This window comes from Mustela putorius, unplaced genomic scaffold (genome assembly GCF_011764305.1).
Source record: "Mustela putorius furo isolate JIRA1106 unplaced genomic scaffold, ASM1176430v1.1 tig00000905_pilon_pilon_pilon, whole genome shotgun sequence".
NCBI classification, from domain to species: domain Eukaryota; kingdom Metazoa; phylum Chordata; class Mammalia; order Carnivora; family Mustelidae; genus Mustela; species Mustela putorius.
The window spans coordinates 3,983,873-4,000,617 of NW_025421511.1; the positions used below are offsets into that span (position 1 = coordinate 3,983,873).

At 41.2% G+C, this 16,745-nt stretch overlaps 1 protein-coding gene and 1 long non-coding RNA gene across 2 annotated transcripts in view; one reads left to right on the forward strand and one right to left on the reverse strand.

Annotated features, from left to right (window-relative positions):
* Window positions 1–16,745, forward strand: part of CSMD1 (CUB and Sushi multiple domains 1) — a 1,951,187-nt gene that overhangs the window by 1,294,219 nt on the left and 640,223 nt on the right. The window lies entirely within an intron of this gene.
* Window positions 15,257–16,462, reverse strand: LOC106007257. Its single transcript, XR_001181920.2, has 3 exons — window positions 16,055–16,462; window positions 15,860–15,941; window positions 15,257–15,608 (listed from the first exon to the last, which is right to left on the reverse strand). It is a non-coding gene; the product is annotated as an uncharacterized LOC106007257 (long non-coding RNA).

Consider the following 16,745-nt stretch of genomic DNA (forward strand, 5'->3'; position numbering starts at 1 on the left):
TTCCCTCCTTTCCTTCAGGTCGTTTCTCAAAATTCACCTTCTGTGAAAGACTCTCACTGATCGTCCTAACTTGCACCTGCCTTGCCCACCCACCACTTCATCCGTCTTGTTTCTTGCTCTGGGTTTCTTGTCCCACTTACAAGGTGTCGTATCCACTGTGCGTATATACTTAGGCTGTGCAGGTATATTTAGTATGTACACTTGTGTGTATACACACGTGCGTGCGCGCGCGTGTGTGTGTGTGTGTGAGAGAGAGAGAGAGTTCTTAGTTACTTCCTGTACCTCCACTCCCCCTACCAGGATATAAATTCCTTGAGGACAGTTTTTTTTCTGCTTTCTTCACTGATATTTGCCAAGTACCTAGCAGAGTCATGGGCACAGAACAGTTGCTCAAAAGTTTTGTGCATTAAGCGACTGGGGTTCCTAGATAATGTGGTGGCCTGGAGCAGTGTGGCCGAGTGAGGCTCACATTTTTCTTCAGTTGTGTCTTGTATTTCCCGTCTTATTCATGCCTTTGGTCATCTCTCATTGAGGAAAGACCAGAAGTGTAGAGCTGTTCAGAATATGTCCCTTCCCTAGAGGAAATTACAAACTACCGCTATTTCTAGTTAGGTAAGTATTTACCAAAAAAGGATTGTTGTAATACATGTAGCAACATTTATTGAGGTTTGAGTAAGGACAGAAATTTATTCCTTCCAAATAGTAGCAGATTGACCCATAAGAAAAGATCTGTAGAAAGAGAAGATGTAGAGCAGTATTCAACTAAGCAGGTGCTATGCCAACCAAGTCACCAGATCTTCTGTATCAGACCTCTCTCATGGCTGGGTCACTTGAATATCCCATTTATAGACATTTGCTTGGCCTTGGTCAAAAGAGGAGTATACTTATCATCAAAATAATATGCATTATATTAAAAAGACAAATAATTGAATGACACATCAATTAGAATAAAATTCTGTGTTCTTAGAACATGATACCTACTTCACATAAGGAAACATTAAAACCATGAGGAATTATTATTTTTTTTTAAGTTTCTGTTATGAGTTGATAAGAGTGTGTAGCGAAATCTCACTGTCAGTCCAGATTTTGTGCTCTTAGAGGTCAGAAAGCCCTCTGTGATACATGGCTTTCCCTCCCTGCCACTACTGAATGGGTCCGCCCATCAGTGAATTACCGAGTGGGACATGCCTGCTTTGGGAGGGGTCATTTGAAGAATGGCGTGAAGGTCCTTTCTCCAGCGTGCTTGCCAGCGTCAGAGCCGGGGGGGGGGTAGGACGGAGGGGGGACGAGGGAAAGAGAGGGGTGAGGCAATGAATAACACGGAATAGCCCACTGAACACAAGCTCTAAGAGAAGGCTACCCAGGGAACAGAATCATCCCTCATCCCTTAATCTTACCAGCTGTCCAAGATGCTGTGTGCCTCCTACCCCTGAGATTTTGTCCTGGAATAATTTTCATCCGGCCGTGATTTCCCAGGTACCTGCATATGCTGCTGTTCTATTAATCCCCACAGGAATCATCTTCAAAAATTAACACAGTTTGCTTTACGCATTCTGCAAAAACCGTGTTTTGTTTCTTAATAATATTGTTGTAGTCACGACGCTTGTTATTAAATTGCCAGCAGTGGTACTCATCATTGGGTTTTGTTTTTAGGGGACCTTCTTGCGGTATTATTAATGGGTGATTTATTTGAATGGTAGTAGACTACAGTGATTTGTAATAGCGCTCCGGAAAAAAGCCATGCCTGTTATTCTCCATGCTGGATTTCTGGCACTAAGTGCTCTAGATCTTGCTTTGAAGCAGATTTTGACAGTAGGAAAAATAATAGCCCCATTAACCTCTAACAGTCGCATAAAGGTTTAATAAAACACAAGGGATAATTGCCCCAATCTACTTTGTTCTATCATAAAATGCAATAATATGGAGTTTTACAATTGTTAAAGATCCTTGTTTTCTTAACAAAGACCCATCCCCATATAGCATGAATATACTAGATTGCATAAATTGCTTCATAAATCAGGTAAGTAAATTATGCTTGCAGTTTCTAAATAGGCCTTTGTCACTGCAGGAGCTAAAATATCTTTCAAAACGTTATGGAAACTGTTGCAGCACAGGGAAGTGCTGTCTGGATACACGGGGAGGGATAGCATCGTTGGTAACTAGAAGCAGAAGTAGGTAGTTCATCAATGATTTAACACACCATTTACATATATAATTTCTTAAGTAACCAGAAAAAAACACCTATTAAAATATGTAAAACGAGATATAGCTTGATTGGATTATAGACGGTTAAATTGTAGTGTAACCCTAGTAGGAAGTAAAATCCTTTTTAAATAGTTTCAGCATCCAGTTATGGAGTGGAATTGATTAACTAAAGGGAAAAACCCACTTTGCGAGATGACTAGAAAACACATTCTTTTACTGCGAAGGGTGAGCGGCAAATAGCCTACAGATCGTAGAGGGCTTGAAAGGACAGGGTGCATTTTAGCATTTCTGTCACTTATTTTTTGGAAGCCCAACATAGCACATGAGTTCTATTCCAATTTTATGAAATAACCTAATCTTCCCGAAATAATTGGATGAAAAAAATTCTGAAGCTCTGGAGAATTGTGGGATTGTTGGTATTTCCAGTAGCGCTGGAAGGAATCACCATTTTGTTGTAATTAAATCACCTTATATGATCGAATGTTTGCCGGTGAGTAACTTTGTTCAGAAGCTCTAAGGATGAAACTACTTAATCGTGGTATTTTCTTTATAAATTCAACAAAGCCCTCCATTTTATACATAAGGAAACTGAGTCAGTGAAACACATTATTTAGCCTCACAGTAAAGACCGAGCTGGAATAGCATCAGGGGGAATTCAGAGAAAAGGGACATATCCCTTAAGCATCGTCATTTTATCTAAATTGTATTTTAGAGGTACAAGGATAAAACTGAAAATATTTTCAGATAAAGTCCTCTAATTTGAGTGCTTATAAAATGACAAGATTGTAACTTTGAAATTGACTTCCAGTTTTCCAGGAGAAATAAGTTTGCCCAGACTTGATAACTTTGCCTCACACGTGATAGATTTGGATAAATGAACTCATGTTGGACAAATGGTGATTAGGTTGATAATTTATGTTACCTTTTAGGAGAGCTATCAGTGTGTTCAGTAGGAAGATGTCAGAAGAAGCATGGGTGCTGTGTGTGTCTAGATTAAGGAAGAAGAGGGAACAACCCCTTTCTCCAGTTACTCAGTGAGAACCTATCCAGAGGACACTGGGGTTTTCAGATCCATGCCAAGGTCTGGTGAACTCATGTCCTATGTGCATCACAGGTGACCCTCCAAAGACTAGAATACCTGACATATGCCCTACACAGTGTCTTCCTAACATTTTACTTGTTGCCAATCTCTCTTTTTATCTGTTTGTTTGAAATGATGATAGATTCTGAGGAACTTGCAGTAAAGTCGACAAGGAGATCTTGTACCTTCTCTGTTGTCCTGGGTGGTGACATCTTTCCGAACTATCGCATAATATCAAAAACGGGATATTGATTTTGGAGAAACCCACAGAGCTTACTCTGTGTTACTTGCACTCATGTGTATGTGTGTGTGTGTAGCTTGTGTCACACGTGTGGGGTCTTGAAACCACTACCATAATCAAGATACAGAACTGCTTCCTCCCCACTTGGCTCCCCAGTGCTACCCTCTGAACACCATTCCTTTCTTCTCCATCTCTCAGTCTGCTGTTGCAAGAACAACACATAAATGGTACCATTCAGTGTGTAACCACTTGTGATTGGCCTTTTCCCTCAGCACAACCTTCTTGCCATCCATCCGAGTGGCTGTGTGTTAAGTCTGTTCTTTTTCCTTGTTGTGAGGTGTCCCGTGGGCGATATGCCAGTTCGTTCAACCACTGTCCTGTTGAAAGATAGCGGGTTTGGTCCAGTTTGGGGCTATTAAGAATAGGCAGTAATGACACTGTGTGATGAATGGCTTCCACGTGAACATGGGTTTTATTTCTCTTGGATAAATACCAAGAAATGTAATTGCTGCCTAACATGATATGTGCATGTCTAGTTTTGTAAGAATCTGATATTTCCAGCGATTCTGTATCATTTTTCACCCTCACAGGCAAAGTTTGTACGATCAGTTTCTCAGCATCCACACCAGCACTTGATGTTATGACTTAAAAAAAAAAAAAAATAGCCATTCTGATAAGTAGGTAGTGATGTCTCATTATGGCCTTAATTCGCATTTCCTCACGGCTAATGATGTCGAACATCATTCCGTGTGCTCGTTTGCCATCTGTACATCTCCAGTGAAATGTTTGCTCACATATTTTGCCCACTTTCTGTTTGGATTGTTTTTGTTTGTGTGTTTGTTTTTCCTGTTAAGTGTTGAGGGTTTGTTGTGCAGTCTAGATGCTCATCCCTTGTTGAAGTATAGTTTGCAAATAATTCCTCCCCATCTGGAAGTTATCTTTTCATTCTCTTCAAAGGGTCTTTTGCAAAACCAATCTCTCTCTCTGCCTTTTTAGCTGATAGAATTCTATCTATAAATAAATAATTAATTAAATTGATTCTACTTTCTGCAGTCACACATGGCATGGGCGGGAACAGCTGGCTGGTGGCTTCCTTAAAGAGGAAAGGTGTGAGGCCCATCCCCTGAGCCCCAGGACCTGCTTGGATCCCGCAGGCTGTTTGTAATATTAAATCCTACATCCTAAATGCCCTAACTATAGAAGACAAAGAAACTGATACAATGTCCTCATTTATAATCCCACAACTGATTAGGTGTTTTCTTGGGGATTCAAACGAGCTATAAAAATCATAAGAGAATTTAAATTGTAGAAATAAAGCTTAATTCAAATAATAAATAGTAAAACAAACATATTTTACAAATTCTTACTGATTTTTTCCCAGAATTCCTTATCTTTTATTTCTACTTCGACCATATATTCTTAGGTTTGAAATGGATAAATCTGTTTTCCTACTTACTCTGTTGTCTTGGCTGCAAAATGAAACAGCCTTAATATAAATCATCAAAGAAATATAACATTTAAAAAAAGAAATTTAACAATGATATTTTAACTTCAAAAGTATTTACCATTTTTTATAAATCTACCCAAATTAATTATAATGATAATTGGATTAAATTAGAAAATTTAATCATGAAAAATGACTATATTTATTTGATACAGTACATATTAGATTATATTATTGAGTTCAGTACATTTACATGATTTTTTATAAAGAAGACGCATATGGAAGGCACCTGGGTGGCTCAGCTGGTTAAGCATCTGCCTTTAGCCCATGTCTTAATTCCAGGGTCCTAGGATCGAGCCCCACATTGGGCTCCCCACTCAGTGTGGATCCTGCTTCTCCAACTGCCCTTCTCCCCTCTCATGCTCAGTCTCTCTTTCAAAATAAATAAATAAAATATTTTTAAAAAATGAAGCAGCATTTGGAGAGATGTGATACATGGAAGTTTAGGCCAGAGGAGAAAAATAAGGTGTACTTTAAGATGTGTATATGAAAATATATGACAAATCAAAGAGATAAGAAGCTAAGATTAACAAATTGGGTAATCTATAAAGTGCTTTACAGACAGGAAGCACCATATTTTGCAAGCCTTGTATGTTGCAATTATTATGAAAATATTTTTAGGATTTCAGTTTGCTTATTTAAATCGCCTGTTTTATAGTTTGATCTGTCAATCTGAAAGGCATATAAGATGGTACAAACCCTGTTACATCTGGACAGCATACTTTCCTTATGTACCTGGGGAATCATAGCTTTAAGTAAAAATTCAAGTATGATAATTAATATGTAGGAAACTTTCCAGACACCCCTCATGTCCCATGAAAATCTTTACAGCTTTCATTTTGTGCAAAGGTAGGCATGATAAGGATTTCACAAGACTTTGACTTTGGGAAAAATGATCCCATGTAGTTATTGTACTTTTCAGAAGGGCTGATTCACCTGTTACCCTTAAGGAGATGGAAGAGAATTGGGAGAATATGAAATGCATTCGGTAACTGTATCATGTAGTGAACGCAGTAGTAATTTCTGTGAAATGAAAAAATAATCCTATTATAAAAGGAAGAAGTATTTGCCGATGGATCTAGAACCACATCCAGCTGGTCATGTTTGAATACGGTTAGAATAGCGCTTAGCTATCCACTCTCCCGCCAGCCAACCAACGCGCCTTTTTACTTGCTTTCAGTCACAGTTCTCTAGGAGCCATATAAAAACTATTTGTGACAGATTTGGACCCAATTCTTTTCATTACCAATTCTTTACATCACTATGGCTTGCTTAAACTTGCTTTAGTTGAATGAAAAGCTTCACTTCTGGTCTTTATTCACTTAAAAAAAAAATACAAACTAAAGCCTCTTCTTTTTTTTTTTTGGATGTTCTTGTAAAATATATGAACATTTGAACATTTTCCTTCAGGATTATCCTTCAAAATAACGTATATATCTTTAAAGTCTGGTAGAAAACAAATGAATAATATCCTATCCATGTTCTCTTCTGTATCTGCTATAAACGTGTGTTTCTCATGATTTGTATATTAATACTCACTCTATGAAGAGGGTTAGATGGAATGTACTTTGTTAAAATGAGACCAAGTATACCAGACAATTTGAGCAAGTCATTTCTACGTTTTTGCTACTCAGCGTTTGTTTTTGGGCATGACGTGTTTTCGATAAAGGCCACTAATTTGCTAATCCTGCATTATGGCACTGTAATTTTAATTGAATTAAGATCTTTGTTTATATTTCAACGTTTTCAAAGGTTTGTTGCACTTTTAAGGTAACTATTTTTTGACAGTGTCCCAAAGGCCCTCTCTGCTCCTCCAGTGTCATTTCAATATGCCTTGGCAAGCACCACACACACACACACACTCACACATGCACACGCAAACATGCACACACACACACGCACATACACATGCACACACATGCATGTGCACACACAGACACACACACATGCACGCACACACACGTGCACACACACACGCACACACGCACACATGCACATACATGCACGCACACACGCACACACACACATGCACATTGAAAAGTGCCCCCTGCCTTTGCCCCTGCTGATTAATCAGTTAGGAATGTCCTTTCTTCCCTGGCCCCTGTACTCCCCAGACTTCTCTGTCTCTTCTTGGAACGTGTTCCAAATCATCTTTTAAAACTGGAGGGGGAGACAACCATGAGAGACTGTGGGCTCTGAGAGACAAACGGAGGGTTTTGGACATGGCAGAGACGCGGTGTGTGGGGGGCGCTGAGGGAATGACTCGGTGAGCTTCGTGTGGCCGCCTTCTCATCCGGCTCTCAGTCACATGACCCAGTCCTCAAACACTCTTTCCCTGAACACCGAACTCACTTAGCCCACTTCATGGTTCTAATGAAGTTACCACATGAATGTGCCACATTACCCTGTGTCACATTTGTGTCACATCTGTCAATAATGGGAAAGATTTACTTACCCATTTATGTTTTTTTTTTTTCTTTCTCCTACAATATAAGCTCCTTGATAAAAGGTCTTAGTTTGTTCTTGGTTGTGTACTAGACTCTATAATGCCTGTCGGTATCATGTACCTTCTCTAGATGCTATCAGTGTTAATGCTAATTTTACTCTTGTTACTCAAGAAGCCATGTTCAAGTCATTCCCATGGAAAAGGGGATCATATATGTTTAGGATTCAAAGGACAAACACCATGAGAGTATTCACATTTTTCCAAAGGAACAACTGCTCTATCTAGCAGCAGTATTTCTGTGATGCATGTTCAGGTCCACACACCCCAAAATATCCAACCAGGGGAGGCTTATGCGCCTAAGTCAGACTTTCCATGTTTTCCTCGGAAGAGTCCATTCTGCGACATCTTTATTCGAGCATAAATGTCAGGTGGCTCCGGGTCGGATGCGGCGCCGGAGCCTCCGAGCTGACGGACTCCACACGGAGCATTTCCTCTGAGCCCGACCTTCAGGGATGCCGGGGAGAGAGCGCATCACCCCCTGTGCTGGGGAGCAGCAGAGAGCGGTGTAGTGGGGCACTGAAGTGGGAAGGATGGGAACATTTCAGTGAGAAGAAGCTACTTAGGACCGTGTGGAGAGCAGTCACCGGCCGCAGCAGGCGGCCCCACGTCCGAGGGCGGGAAGGAACCGTCGAGTCGGTGTGGGGGCCCGAGCTGGGGAGCGTGGCCGTCGGGGAGTCCGGCCTGTCCCGGGCCTGGAGCGCAGACACCCCGGCTCACGGCCTGGCTAGCGACCGCCACGCTAGACAAGCAGAGAGCGCAGAGGTCACCTTCTCCACAGAACTTGCCGGGCCCCAGGACCGTAGCTCACAGGTCCAGGTTCCCGCTGGCGACAGTCGGGCCACGTCTGCTCCTGCGTTGTTTAACCGTTACCGCTGGAACTGTCTCTTCGTTCTCTGCAACTCAGGGGAGGATTACAAGTAAAATAGCATTAAGCTGATTTCTTAATTTCTTGAATAGTGATGATGGTATTTACCTTGTTAGTCGTTTTAGTCATTCATCACACCTCGTCGAGAGCACTTCGCCCAGCACCCAGCACCCAGCACCCAGCACTAACCGCACTTGGTAGCAATGCCCGCTGTTGCCGCACTGGGCGGAGGTACTGGTATATAGTATTGTTTCTACTTTCACCTTCATTCAGGTACATCACGACCATTTTACCTTGAAATAGTCATTTTTTAAATGCCCTGTATTTAAAGGGCGATTATAAACTACACAGTGTAAGTTCCTAACTTGCTCTCTGTGGAGACATACTTTATAAGTGATGTTCGGGGTTCACACGTATGGTCCGGAAGGAAGACACCAAGGAGCAAACCCCTCAGCACCCTCCCTACGGACCCCACACCCACATGCTCACACACACACACACACACACACACACGTGATGTGTCTGACTTCTATTTTATTTGGACGTGATATTTATTTTTAAAAATTCATGCATGTGGGTAATTAAGTCACCCACTTAATGGTCTGAACATGTGCTAGTTAATAAAATAAAAATATGGCTATTCTAGATTTTCTTTTTAGAAATTGAACTGCATCACGTGAAAAGTTGCTTAGTCCAAGCAGTGGCCCAGACAAAATCAGCTTCAAGCTGTCTGTAATTCCCAGCTAGCTTTCACAACTCCACTCATCTCTTCACAAGAACTAGTCCAATAAAGTCTGTGTTGAGATTAGCAGTGATGTTATCACAGGGATAACCTTCAGTCAGTCCCAGCTGGTGTAAAATCATGGCAAATGCTGGCTAACTTATGGGTGCGTGGTTACCCACAACCTATTTTGAACACATCCCTCACCTGATTCGGTCACTGTGCTGTATCACTGGTTGAAAATCCCTGAACACACCTGTGAGGGGCCATCTGCGGACAATGCACAACACTTTTGAATATTTCCTCCAAGCCTAACAGTTCTGAGGTTTGCGTTTTGAGTTTATGTTTCCTAATGCAAGAACTCAATTTAGCCCCTGTTCCCACCATGCTAAAATGTGATGTACAACATATAAGTACTTACTGGTATCATTTTATAACATCCTTATTACTTAATATGATTATTTTGCAACTTTATTTAATTTTAATTTTATCAATGTGACATGCTAGAGACAGTAATCTCTTTTAGAGATCATTTTCTCTTTTTAAATTTTTATTATTATTATTATTTTTAGCTGACTGAGCTAGAATGATTGGGCCTCCAGCAAGTGGCTAGTGACTGTGCTAAAGACATTTCATGTCACTGGACTTCTGAGATGAACTGAACTTAACTGCATCTCAGGGAAGTAATCGGTGGGAATAGCTTTTTTTCTGAGAAGAAAAACAAAATGGTGTACCTAGAGCGAGGATAAAATGCTTGGTCATCTTCAAGAAATAATTTATAAGTATTTCTTAATGTCTTCCATACACTTTGTTTCCTAAATATTCTATGGAAAGGAGATGCTGGCATTTCCTAATATGATATGTGGGAGGGGCAATACAGGAGTTTACCAGGTCATCTTGTGGAGTCTTGGTCTGTGGTTAGTCTCCGCCCTCTGGCACTGAGCTGAAAATTCTGTGATTGACTTCAGGAAAACTGTGAATGAGCAAAGAGGCATGCAAGGGGGGGAAAGGGAGTACCGCTCCCCGAAATTCATGACATGCTCCCCAAATCATGGTAGCGCACATGGTCCTACAGGTTAAACCAAAGCATGGAATTGTTTGCTGTCATTTTCTCCTTTTATGGATGGGCTGGGGAAGATTGTGTTAATCACATTTTTACTAATGTGGTCCTTAAAATGCAGCATATGAAATGAACACATGGTACATAGTCTGCATAAAACAAAGTGAGGTAACACTTTTTAACTTGACATATTTCATTCATTAGCTTGTTTAACACTAACCTGTATATTATGGATAATTTAAAACATACACAGAGGTGGAGAGAGTTGTATAGAGCACCCCATGTCCTCCAGTTCATCTTTTGGGTTTCGTCTGCTCACTTATCATCTGCTCACAATCCCCCCCACCAAGGTATCTTGAAACAAATACCAGACTTCACACTATTCTATTTGGAAATATGTAACATATAGACACAGCACAGGTCATGATTTTGTGGCTGTGAGTTGGAGCCCCACGTTAAGACTCTGCACTGGGGTGGAGCCTGCTGGAGATTCTCTCTCCCCGTCTCCCTTTGCCCCTCCCCACTGCTGGCTCGCTCTCTCGCTCTCTCCCAAATAAATAAATCTTAAAAAAAAAAAAAAAGTCATTGCCAGACGCAAGGTCATTATATTTTCTCCTGTTACCTTCTGAGACTCATATATTTTGCATATTATATTTAAACATATAATCCTTTTTGAGTTAATTCTTAGAAGGATATGAGATCTGTGTTTAGAGTCCGTGTTTTCCGTGTGGATGCCCAGTTGTTCCAGCACCATCTGCTGAAAGGTCTGTCTTTTCTCTGTGGAATTGCCGCTGCTACTTGGTCAAATAGAGATCGGTTGACTGTATTTATGGTTCTGTCTTTGGGCTTTCTGTTCCCTTCCAATTTATTTGTCCGTTGTGCCAATATGGAACTGTCTTGATTACTATAGCTTAATAGTGATCTCCATTCTGTATGGTGGTTCCAAATCTCACTCATTCTACAGTTTCACCCAGAATGCTCAAAATCGAAATTTGTTTCTTAAAATGAGAAATCTTGGCCCAGGGAGATCTTGCAAGAGTGATGGTAAATTTCAGTGCACTGAAAAATCTAGAATTTATGGGGTGCCTGGGTGGCTCAGTCATGAAACATCTGCCTTCTCCTCAGGTCATGATCCCCTCCTGGGATCAAACCTGCATCTGGCTCCTGCTCCGCGGGGAGTCTGCTTCTCCTCCTTCCCTTCAACCTGTTTGTGCGCTCTCTCTCTCTCTCTCTCTCAAATAAGTAAATAAAATATTTTTAAAAAATTCTAGAATTTATATATTTTTCTCCAAATGGGCTTCCCCCGCAACATTTCACTTTGAATATAATAGTTACGGATGGCTGCTAGAATTGATTAGGCGCATGTAGTGTAGGAATGTTTTATGCATATTAGAAAGAGTAGATTTTATTGTCCTTCTGAAAACAGTAATTACTATCTCTTTATATTAGGGAACCAAGGTCCCAAGTGCACTTAGCAGATCCAAGGTCTAATATCTGAAGGCCACGCACATCTACACACTACGTTATCTCTTCTTTATAAGAATCACTGGATGATTAAACTCTCTACTGACTTTCATAAAAAAGAATTTTACGACTTTTCACATTTAAAATCAGTACTTTATACTTGATTGTATTCCATTTCAAAATAAAAGAGACAACATTTGTAATTTTGGATAAATATGCACTATTGTGCTCATTCACTTTCATGAAACATGTATTTATTCTGGCCAACTTATGGCCACTGCTGTTATGTACTTTAATTGTATCAGAATATAAGGTATTGAAATACTTCAAAATAGTTAAATAGACTCCATGTTCAATGGTCTGAACTCACTGAACATCTTTATAAAAAAAAAGAAGTGGACTAAATGAGCGAAGAAATCACTAAAAATTGATAGTAGAATTGTTCAGATTTGAAAGGAAGAAGTCTTTAAATTCAGATACGCAGAGAAGGCGGCTGGCTCTGGAAGAAGAGGGACCTGACTAAGGTGGAGAAAGGCTCAGAACTGCTCTCTTGTCCCCGCCCGGGGCGGACAGTTATGGACACCACGCCCACGCTCTCTTTTCCTCTCCTAACAGACTTCAGTAGAGCAAAGGTCAGGTGCTTTTACAGGTAGCACCTTGCCATGACTCAAGGTCCCAAAGTCTCCACGAGAGCTGCTTGTTTCCAGAGGCCATCAGCCATTCATTAAAGAAACGAGGCCCCGGCCCTGGTGTGGGGCTTTCAGAGCAAAGTGTAAACAATGCTCAGGGCTCCCTGAACTCCTCAGAGGGACACCTTCGAGACCGGTTTATCTAAACTGGGAGAAAAATAGCATTTGCACTGAGAAGGTCTGCAAGAAAATAAACCCGAGTTATTTTTCTTCTAGATTTCTCACTAATGATTCTGCTTTATAATTTATTTTAAAGTTTGGTGTTAATAGCCTTAAATCAGAAATAGAGTAGAGTTCCTTTTAGCTGCGGCTTTCCTACTCATCACACATTGAAGTCATACACAGAGATGGTCTTATCAGTCTCTGAACAGGTGACAGATAGCTTTTTTCCACCTATCACACGGACAGTAACCTTATACTTTATTACCAAACAGGAGCATCTTTCAAAGTCGGGGGGGGGGGAGGGGCCTGGCACAAATGTATGAATTGGAAGTTCTCCTGGATACACCATGATGTAAGGTCCCGTGCACAGCACCACATGGACATTCCAGGAGAGAAGAATGAGCCCATACATTTGTAGCCATGCCTTAAATTTGTGTAGGATTCTGTATTTATGGGATGTGGATTGGATACTTTGTTAGATTCTGTAGTGTGCTTCAGGGCATCTCTTCACCCCCACCCCATTTCTCTGCACCCCTCCTCATGGCCTCACATGTTTGAATGAACTTCTGTGGGGAAACGGAAAAGGCACTTGTTCAGGGATTCCTGGCTAGACCGCCACATAGACGGACGCCACCCGCGGATCCTGCGATGTGTGTGGTCTTACCTCCCCATTGTGCAAAATCGAAAACAAGCCTAGAGGTTCTGAGGCCCTTCCCTGAGGTCACACTGTCATCATGAAAGACAAATCTTGGGACAGAGGCTTCCTAGAGAGTATTCCAGACCGCGGCCATTAGCCAGGAAGCCAAGAGCCCAGGTGGATGAGTCAGGCTCTGATTTCATAGAAACGAGCCCAAGCTTAGCATCAAATGATACTCCAATCCTGGGTAGAACAGTTTTAAGGAATTTCTACAATGGAAAAAACACTTAAACTGCTGAGTCATTAAATTCAGTGCAATGGGTGAAGTGAACCCTAGGGCAACTTTATTTTGTAGCCACTCTGGGGAAAAGCAAAAACCAAAAACAGTGGCTTCACTTTTCTAAGTCAGGCTCCGATTTTATCAGTCAAGCGTTCCCAAAACAAGGGACTCTGTCATTGTATTTTTTATAACGAAACCAGCAAATTGATTTGTAGCTAATATATGTCTCACTTTTACTTCAAGAAGTGAACTTGAATTATTTCGATCCTTTTTTCTTTTTCTTTGTTGGGATATAACTGGCATATAATATTGCATAAGTTTAAGGTGTACAACATGATGTATTGATACATGTATGTATGGTGAAGCAGTTACCATAATTAGGTTACTTAATGCCTTCAGTGCCTCACATAATTAACTTTTTTAATAGGAGGGAGGGTGGTGAGAACATTGAAGATCTACTTTCTTAACAATTTTCAAGAATATAATACAGTGTTATTAACTATCCATGCTGTGTAATAGGTTCCTAAAACTCATTCTTCTTATAATTGGAAGTTTGTATCCTCTGACCAGTCTTTCTGGGGTTATTTCCCCACCTCCTGGGACCTGGCAATCACCATTCTACTCTCTGTTCTATGAGTTCTGCTTTTTCAGATTCCAGTATAAGTGAAATCATACAATATGTTTCTTTCTCTGTCTGACGCATAACGCCCTCAAGGTCCACCATATTGTTACAAATGGTAGAATTTCCTTGTTTCTCAGTGTTGAGTCATGTTCCATTGTGAATGTCAACCACGTCTCCTTTATCCTTTCATCCACTGATGGACACATAGGTTGTTGCCATGTCTAGGCTCTTGTAACTAGTGCCCCAGTGTACATGGGAATGCATATATCTCTTTTGACATTTCCTTTGAAGATAAACCCAGAATGGGATTGTCTAATCATATGGTTATAGTCCTATTTTTTTTGTTGTTCTTTGAGGAACCTCCATACTGTTTTTATTTGAGGAACCTCCATACTGTTTTCGGTAGCAGCTGTACCAATTTACATTCCCACCATATGTTGCTCCTTCTAAGTGGAGCTGGTCTGAGTCTAGAAATGTTGGTTCCAAAATGAACTCGCTTGCTGCACTTTATTCCAAAGATAGCTTAAGGGTGAAATTTGGCCAAGTTCTTCTCCACAATGCAACAAATTCAAATAGAAAATTTAGAACGGCATAAAATACGTAAAAACGGTGACTATAATAAATGCATTGATGGAAATACCAAAGCCAGTTTGGAACATAATCTGCAGCATTCAGAATGAGGGTGAGTCTGCGAGCTGTGGTCATGTTATGACTATTTTAACTTCCATATCATTATCCCAAACTGGATTCCAGAGAGAACAAACTACATGGGTAGGAGGGTGAGGTCTGATGTCAGACGGCAGGTGAAGACGACGAAATATATGCACAGCATTGGCAAGCAAAGAAAAATTCCAAAATCTGCATCTAAATAGGACTGTTAAGTATCAAAGAATCATTCGGATGAAAAAACATTTAAAGTTGTGAGTTTGGGACGCCTGGGTGGCTCAGTTGGTTGGACGACTGCCTTCGGCTCAGGTCATGATCCTGGAGTCCTGGGATCGAGTCCCGCATCGGACTCCCCGCTCCATGGGGAGTCTGCTTCTCTCTCTGACCTTCTCCTCGTTCATGCTCTCTCTCACTGTCTCTCTCTCAAGTAAATCAATAAAATCTTTAAAAAAAAAATAAAAAAAAATAAAGTTGTGAATTTTTCATATTTAGAATAAGCCATCATTAATTTAAAATCAAGAAAACTTTGTTTGGTGTTCATCTGTTAATTCAAATGGGTTCTCAAGAGTTCAGGTTGTGTTTTTCCTTCACATCAAACAAAACATTTACATGATTCCAGGTTTTCCAAAACTTTGTATTCTGATACACATTTCAAATAAATAATAACATTAGATGAAAACAAACACACTCTCAGCTTAAAATTTAGGAATATCCTTTATGTCCTTAAAATTCTGACAAAATATTTTGGTATCAGGCCACAACAGAGCAGACAGGGCTTTGCTGGGAGAACACTGAGTCTGAAGTCTGAAGAGCCGGGTTTGAATTTAAATCTCTAGTGGTAAGGACGCTGGTAAGTCGCTGAACTTCTGTGTCTCAACTCCCTGATGCGGAAAAGAGATGACAACCTCAGGAAATAAGAACAGGAATTAAATTAAAAGAGTATGTAAATGTTTTCAGTAGAAGAAAGATCAGGCACAAAAAATGATACTCAAAAAAGTGCTTTACATGTATTTCATTTCTTTTTTCAACCTAAAATAATCCTTTTACCGCAGCACTGAAATGTCCCAGGGAGGGAGAAGGCCGACGTGCCCGTATGGGCGGCGCTCCACCAGCGGTGGGTCTAGTTCTGAATTCCCCTAGACAGACAGCTTCATACCATTACGTGCAATTGCTTTAGCAAAGAAGTGGTGACGACAGGATGCCCGGTGTTAACAGTTCACTGGTGATCTTGTGGAAGACTGGGCAGGAGACAAAATACAAGAGCTCAGTCTCACCAGGGCCCATCCACGGGCTTGTGCCAGGGAGCACCAAGATTACGTATGCACGACGTGCTTTAGAGAGGGGTACGCACCTTTCATTGGGGTACTGATCCAGCTTTCCTGCTGCTCGAATCCATTCCCCTTTTCTTTGGTCTCACAGAGAGTTGTTTGGGATGATGCTATTCAATGATGAAAGACAAGGGCGAGATGGGTAAGGCTAGGTTTTTCTGAGACTGAGAGTTTAATGGAGATACTGAGTTTTGTCTGATCCACTGGTTTAAAAAACTTGCATGTAGGATATGAATAGAGGTTTTTGATCCAGTTTTACAAAGATCAGTGCTTTTTCATCAGGGCGGATTTCCACAACAACGTACGTGAGTTTTCCCCAGCCCGGCCCCAGGAGCCCTGGGTGATAGAATTCCCGGGCAGCCAGCCCCAGTTCTGCTTGGAAGGGTGGAGCTAAGCAGAGGTGGCCAAATCCTCTCAAGCTTGCTTCAAGCCCAGGCCTCTCCAAAGCCTCCAGTGTTACTTCCCGACAATGGTCACCATGGCGACCCTGGGCCCTTGTCTGAGGTCCCTCCTGCGGGGTGTTTGATGGTGTTCTGAGGGCTGCGCTGACCCTGCTCTGCCGTTCACATTACGGGTGCAACGAGAGCTGCGGTATTTTGCGATGGCCTTGGACGGGGTCTGTGTTTCTGTGTGGGGACCTGTGGGGGGTAATTAGCTGCATAGCTAGTCAAGAGGTACTCTTTAACAGCCCGGGTGATTACTAAATCTCTTTGT